The 7,831-nt window shown below is 52.2% G+C and overlaps 1 non-coding gene across 1 annotated transcript; it reads right to left on the reverse strand.

Moving 5' to 3' along the window:
* Positions 1–568: 568 nt before the first annotated feature.
* Positions 569–687, reverse strand: LOC134544325 (5S ribosomal RNA). The gene has a single exon (XR_010077679.1). It is a non-coding gene; the product is annotated as a 5S ribosomal RNA (ribosomal RNA).
* Between the last annotated feature and the right edge of the window lie 7,144 nt (positions 688–7,831).

Consider the following 7,831-nt stretch of genomic DNA (forward strand, 5'->3'; position numbering starts at 1 on the left):
TTTTTTCCATACACAACACATTGCAGGTACAATTTTACAGGTTACAGCTGTACCACCTCTAGTATTGCTGCCGACCATCCAACAAATGAGCACACTAAACAGGCATTGATGACATTGTTATCAACGTCTTTTTGAATCTCTCATTATTATACATAACTGCCCACTGAAACAGAGAAACTTCAAAATAGGTGTGTGTGTGTGTGTTTATATATATATATATATATATATATATATATATATATATATATACATATATACATACATACATACATACATACATACATACATACATACATATACACTTATCTATTTATTTTTTCACTTTGAATTTTGTATGAGGTATACACATGCAAAGATTCACAGCTGCTGCTGGGTGGGTGAGTGAGTGAGTGATTGAGTGAGTGATTGATTGATTGATTGATTGATTGATTGATTGAGAGAGAGTGAGTGTGTGTGTGTGTGTGTGTTAGGGGGGGGGGGGGGAAAATGTGGTGATTGTGGGGGAAAAAAAAATTTAAAATTGAAATTTTTAAAAAAAAATTTTTTTCTGTAGGGTGCAAAATAGTAGTGCCAACGGCACGTGGTGTTCCCAAGCGGTCACCCATCTAAGTACTAACCACGCTCGACGATGCTTAACTTCGGTGATCGGACGAGAACCGGTGTGTTCATCGTGATATGGCCGTTGGCAATGATATAGATGTTTTTTTTTTGCAGTTTGTATTTGCCACTCGAAATAGCTATACCAGGTGTGATTGTTACAAACAACAGGAGAAATCGTGTAATGAACACTCTTTTACTTCCCCCCCCCCCCCCCCCTTCCCCACACACAACACCCACCACCCTCACCATCCCAACCACCAAAGCCCTCTTCAAAATACACTCTCACACACACACACAAACCCACACTCTATAACTGATGAACATTACCATAACTTCTTAAAGCCATTAGATAATATTTAACTCAAGAAAGGTATTGTGATATGTTTAAAGAAAGAAAGGTGAAACCTTTAACTTTACCAGCAGGTATTAGTATCACTGAGGTATCTTCTAGGTTGTAGCAGCAATAGTAGTAATAATAATAAAATTAAATAAGGTAATAAAAAAGAAAAGTTATACATGTGATCAAATCATGAATGTATAAAACTGGAATGAATTTAAATTTTTTTTATTTTTCTTCATAGGCTGTTTTGAAATTGATGAGTAAGTGCCTCTTCTTTTAAATTTTTTAATGCTGAACACTGTTACATAAGAGATGAATGTTTAGAAAATTTAAAAAAAAAAAAAAGCTAGCCCAGCCCCCTCCCCCCCTCACACAAAATCCAAACAAAAAAAAAAACACCCTCCTTCAAAACATCACATAATCATCCAGCCAGCAGTGCAGACGAGAAATTTGCACTCGGGGCCGCCATTTTGACGATAAATTCTTGCATGGCACACCAAAGGTAGGAAAGAATTTAAAAAAATAAAAATAATGGGCGAGCACCCTCGCGTCTGCCTGTAGAAAATGAAGTTAAAAGTAACATAACCTAAAGACAGGCACACACTAGGGTGCTCCCAGGCGGTTGAGAAATTTTTTCCCGCCAAAAGACTTATATATATTATTTATTTTACTGTTTTTGGCAGGGGGCTATGTCGGTCTGTGTGCAAAGTAGTTCCTACTCCCGCCGCCAGGAGCGCGCGCGGTGGGTAGCGATGTTGTTTTTTCTGCTTTCATTTGTTTATTATTTAGAGGGTTAATGCTATGTAAATGTACGCAAGTTTGGTTATGTGTCGGTAGTTGTGCGAGATTTAATTTCCGAAACGAAATTTGACTTTCATCGGCCTGCATTTCTCACTTATTCGGAAAATACATGTGTGTTTATGTATGTATAATAATCGAGTGATTTTGTAATAATTTGGAAGTTTTGTTTGCGTGTGCGATGTGGGGAAGAAAAGGTGTGCACACGAGTCCTAGGGCTATATTTTTTTTTATTGCGAAATATTTACTTCATGTGGTGAAAAATTTTAAATTATTTGTGATGCAAGTGAAATTTTTTTTTTTTTTTCAGTTGGGTGATGTGTTTGTCCTCGTTTGTGTGCAAGGAAGCAAACATGCTGAAGGTAAGGGGCCATAAATGACACTTTAAAATATTAGTTTACCATTAATTTTGGTTAAATATTAAATTGCCATATAAGTAAAATCATGTCAACTGTTGTATTCCACCCAGTATAAGCTGTTAGTAATGGGTACTTAATATAAATAGAATAAATGTAAGCATTTTCGTCTGCATGAAAATTCACTTTTTTTTTGGATCCATTTGTACTGTGGGTAGTTAAATAGTACATTATGTTGTTTTTACTTCGAAGTACAAAACATCTTGTGCATGATTGCAAATTCAAACGCAGTTAAGCATAATATGAATTCGAATTATGTGTGTGTGTGTGTGTGTGTGTGTATATATATATATTTTTTTTTTTTTTTTACTGTGTCCAGTTTTAGCACAAATGGAATTATTTTCAAAGTGAATCGATGCAACTGGTCTTTGCCATTAATATTGATATATGATCTAACTAAATTAAATAGAAAGGATTTTTTTATTTATTTTTTTATATATATAAATATATTTGTAGCAATGTACTAATGACCACAGAAGTAAGCAAAAAAAAAATATATATATATATATCTCAGCCAGTAAACCATGCGTCTTAAAGACTTTTTTTAATGAAAATATTTCTGCCTTGGTTAAGCTTACATTTACTATCATAGGGATTGAGGGAATTGTAGAACAGCAGCAGAAGCATTTCCTTTCATGATCATGTTCTTGGTCCTGAAAAGGACCGTTTATGTAAGCATGTGCACACCAGACCTGCTCACTTGGAGCTGGTGTATTTGGTGACAGCCTTGGTGCCCTCGCTGACAGCGTGCTTGGCCAGCTCCCCGGGCAGCAGCAGTCTCACGGCCGTCTGTATCTCGCGGCTGGTGATGGTGGAGCGCTTGTTGTAGTGGGCGAGGCGGCTGGCCTCTGCCGCGATGCGCTCGAAAATGTCGTTCACGAAACTGTTCATGATGCTCATGGCCTTAGATGATATGCCAGTGTCCGGATGAACTTGCTTCAACACTTTGTAGATGTAGATTGCGTAGCTTTCCTTCCTCTTGCGCTTCTTTTTCTTGTCGCCCTTCGAGATGTTTTTCTGGGCCTTGCCCGCCTTTTTGGCTGCCTTACCGCTCGTCTTGGGGGGCATCGTAGGTCTGAGCTGTGCCGCTGTCGCTAGATGAGTGAGACGGGAACTGAATTTTTTTCGTGAAAAGTTTTCTTGGCTTCTTGTTGCGCGACCAATCGGAGCGCTCCGCGGCTCGTGATTGGTCGCGCTCCGCGGAGGGACGTGTAACAAAAGTAATTTCCAGCGGCCGGGGCGCCACTTTCTCGTAGGTTGCGGACCAGTGTACAGCTTCTTCCTGGTAGCTTGTGTTTTGGTTCGATTTCTTGTGTTCAGTGGTGATTTGTGCATCGAAGTGCTATATTTCGACATCTACGTACCTTCAGGCATCAGCACAGGTGTTTGTGCATCGGGGCTCTGCCTAGTTACATTTTAAACTGTGTTTCTTACTTCGTGTTACTATGTAAACATTCTGCTTCGTCGGTGATGGATCGATTGTGAGTGTGGGAGTATCGATTCTGTCGCTTTGTGCTTACCTGCAACCAAGATGGCCGACAAAGACACTTTATCATTTCCATTGGGGCAACCTCCACTTTCGCCTCTTCCACCTCGCTCCCAGGGTGCGAATAAATTTTGGGCGACTCCTGGTCGGCATTCTGCTCATGCGGTTTCGTCCTCTTCCGATTCTGATGACGCTTCGCCTCCTGGTAGCCCTGTTGAGAGGAAGCCTGCCAAAATATCGAAGGATGCGGCAAAGGCTATTGTATCTCGCCACTGGTTTGCCTCTCAGCGCCCGAACGACGATGGTGGTAGCACGCCTTCTTCACGCGCCATTGCCCGGGCCGATCTACACAAGTCCCGGCGCACCCAGCTGGACTCCACTTTGGCGCTGAAGCGCCGTGCTGGCTCTTCAGTTGATGCCACAATTGACGCCGTGGCCCGGGGCTGCGCTCCTGCTGCTTCCACTTCGCGGGTGCCATCCTGGCCGGACGATTTGCACCGCATCGACTCTGACGGCCCTGGTGTGAGCCCGCGGCGTCGGGGCTCGCTCCCCGATGTCCATTTGCTCCACCAGGTTGAAGAGACCTGGCGCAGCCTCGCCGCCGGTGCGCCCCTGCCTGGCTCTACTGCCGGTGGGCCCATCTCCAGTTGCCCGGGGCCGTCCACTGATGGCGTCGGTGCTGCCATGGCGTCGGCGCAGGCGGCTTCGGGCTCCCTGTCCCGGGGACCGCGCCGGTCTGCTGTGGCGGACCCTGGCGTGCCTGGCCTGGCTGTCGGTGTCCCTCGTGGCTGTCCCGGGGCTGCCTCTGACACTGCGTCTGTGCCGGGTGTCCTGGCGGCGGCCGACCGTGTTGTCCCGCCGGCCCAGCCTGGTCTTCCTTCGACGCCTGCGCCTGCTGTGGCCCCTCGCCCGCCCGGGCTGTCACCGGATAGTGGTACTGCGCCACGGCGCATTCCGCCAATTGTTGTCAATACCAAACTGAATGTTGACGCCATTCGCGGGAACCGGTCGCTGCGCCAGAAGCTGCAGGGGAACTTCACCGTGGACTATCTTCGGGGCTATCCACGCTATCACCCCACAAGCCTGCACGACCGGGAGGCCCTGCTGACGTATTTCCGGGGCCATGGCATCCCTTGCCACACGTTTCCATTGGGTCGGAAGACTTCACCCCGGATTGTCCTGGCGGGTCTCCCCTCCGAGACTTCCCAGGACTCGGTCCTGGAGGAACTGCGTGCCGTTGGGGTGCACCCCGAGTCGCTCCGGCCCCTCACTTCGGAGCGCGAGCTCCACAGGTGCTTCATCAGATTTCTCGTGGTCCTCGCAGATGCCGCGCAGGTCGCCAAGGCCCGAGCAGTCCGGCACCTAGCTGGCCTCACCGTCCAATGGGAGGAGTTCCGGGGCACGGCGCGGCCTCTTCAATGCCACCAATGCCAGAGGTGGGGACACCACGCGGCGGACTGTGGAAATCCCTTCCGCTGTCTCCGCTGCACCCAGCACCACGTCCGCGGGTCCTGCCCGAAGCTACCCGACGAGCCTCCGCAGTGCGTGAACTGCTCGGGGCCACATCCGGCGAATGCTCGTACCTGCCCCACTTACGTGCAGTTCATCGAGGGGCAGCTGCGTCGCCAGGGACCAAAGCCTCGTCCGCCGGGCCAGGACGCCTCTGCGGCGCCTCCTCCGCAGCCCCGTGCTCCGCTTCAGTTCCAGCGCCGGCCGCACGAGGACATGTTCCCGCCGCTCCCTTCGTTCTCTCTTCCGTCATGCCCCTCTGCCGTTTCCTACGCTGGGCTAGTGGCTGGCCAACCTGCGGCGCGTTCCCCGTGCCCACCTTTGGCCCCGGTCCCCCCTGCGCCCCAGCTACCCTCTCTCTTTTGTTCCGTGCCTGGTCCACCTCCAGTTGACTCTTCTTCTGTCTTGTTGCGCGCCCCTCCTCCTGCTCCCACCACTGCTGCGGGTGTTTCGCCTTCCCTCGCTCCTCCCGGCCTGGTGCAGCCGGCGTGTCCCCCGGTGTCGCGAGCGCCTTTGGACTCGAGGGCTGAGGAGGGCTCGCGGGCTGTGCCGCTGCCCGCTGCTTCCTCCCTCGCTGCAGCTCCTGCTCCGGCTCCTGCCCCCCTGCCAGTCCCTTCGGACTGCCCCCCCGCGCCTGTCCTCCCTTCTGATTCCTCTCTGCCGCCTTCCGTGCGCCCTCCGCCCGTGTTCCCGGCTTCCGCTCCCTTTCCTGTGTTTTTTGAGACTTTCAATTGGCTCGCCCGGCTGAATCTCCTCCCGTGGCTGCCGTTCTTTGCCGATGCCATCTTCCGCATCTCTCAGGCTCCTACCCCTCTTCACCAGGCCGACATTTATTTCCAGTCCATTTTCCACTTCCTCCGGACTGTGCTCCCAGCAGCTTAAGTTTGTCCTCTGGAATGCCCGGGGCATTCGAGCGAAGCTGGGGGACTTCCGGCACTTCCTGTCCACTGAACGGCCTGCCCTTGTCCTCCTCTCTGAGACATGGCTCAAACCCGATCTCCCCTTCTCCGTGCCTGGGTACGTCATCTATCGCTGGGACCGGGACACTCGTGGGGGTGGTGTTGCTCTCCTCATCCTGTCTACCATCCCGCACCATCAGCGCGCGCTGCCCCCCCTCCGCAATGCCGAGGCGGTGGCGGTGCGTCTCCATCTGGCTCCTCATCCTCTCACTGTGTGCTCCGTCTATCTCCCTGAACATGGTCCCTTCCCGGCAGACGACTTGCGTGCTCTCTTCCATCTGGACGCGCGCGTGGTCGTGGGCGGGGATTTCAATTGCCGGCATCGCGCTTGGGGCTGTGTGTCCACGAGCAATCGGGGCACTCAGCTTCAGCGCCTCGTTCAGGGTTCCCCCCGTCTCGCCATTCACGCTCCCCCCTCATTCACTTTCATTCCATGTCACGTCCGGCAGCGGCCGAGTGTCCTCGACCTCCTCCTTTCTGTTGGACAGGTGGCTGTGTCGGGGCTCGAGGCCCGGGCCGAGCTCACGTCAGATCACACCCCTGTCGTTGGTTTCGTTCGTACCGATTCTCTCCCCCTCCATGGACCCCGCCCGTGGTTCGACTTCAGTCGTGCGGATTGGGGTGCCTACCGGTCTCATCTGGATAGGCACCTCGATCTGCACTTCCATGTCGCTTCCCCGCAGCAGCTCGATGAGCGCGTGCACGTTTTCAGTGATGCTGTGCTCGCGGCTGCTGGCGCCACCATTCCTCTCCGCTCCACTGTCATTCGTGGCACTCCCTTTCCTCCCTACCTTCGACACTTCATCGCGGCCCGCGACGCCGCGCGGCGGCGGTGGCAGTCGTCCCGCGCCGTTGCTCGTTGGCTCGACTATGTACACCTGCGGGCGCGGTGCCGGGCGCTCACTGAGGAGTGGCTCGCGGCGGAGCGGGTCCGTAAAGTGTCTTCCCTCTCCTTCCAGTCGGGGTCCATATTCCGGTACGCGCGGAACCTTCGTGCCACGCCGTCCATCATCCCGCCCCTGGGTGGGGGGCCGCAGGGCCTTTGCGAGTCCCCTGCCCAGAAGGCGGAGCTGCTGGCGGATTCATTTCACTCGTCATTCACCCCTCGTATTCCCCCTGGGGTGGTTTCCCTCCTTCCCACTCATTACACCCCGCCTCCTCCGCCCGCACCCGGTGACATCCGTCTGTCTACCCCGGGGGAAATTCATTCCATTATCACGCACCTTCGTGTCACAACTGCTCCTGGGCCAGATGCCATTCACCCCCGGCTCGTCTTCTCCCTGTCTCGGAAGGCGACCGTGTACCTCACCAAGCTTGTCAACGGTATTCTCCTCACGGGTCATTTCCCCACTGCGTGGCGGGCTGCGATCGTCGTCCCCATTCCGAAGCCGCGTGCCAATGCTCATCTTCCTTCGGGCTACCGGCCCATCAGTCTCCTGTCTGTCCTTTCAAAAGTGGCCGAGAGAGTCCTCCTCCGCCGGCTGGAGCATCATCTCACCCCTCTCGGTCCCCTTCCATCATTTCAATTCGGGTTTCGGCGCGGGCTGTCGGCTCAGCACGCCGTGGCGCGCGTCGTGGACCAGATCACCGCCGGTTTCACCTCTTTTCAACACTCTGGTATCATCCTCCTCGATCTTTCGAAGGCCTTCGATACTGTCAACCATCACGCGCTCCTCATCAAGTTGGCATATCAGGGCTTCCCTCCTGCCCTCATTCACATTAT

This window comes from Bacillus rossius, unplaced genomic scaffold, assembly GCF_032445375.1.
Source record: "Bacillus rossius redtenbacheri isolate Brsri unplaced genomic scaffold, Brsri_v3 Brsri_v3_scf36, whole genome shotgun sequence".
NCBI classification, from domain to species: Eukaryota; Metazoa; Arthropoda; class Insecta; order Phasmatodea; family Bacillidae; genus Bacillus; species Bacillus rossius.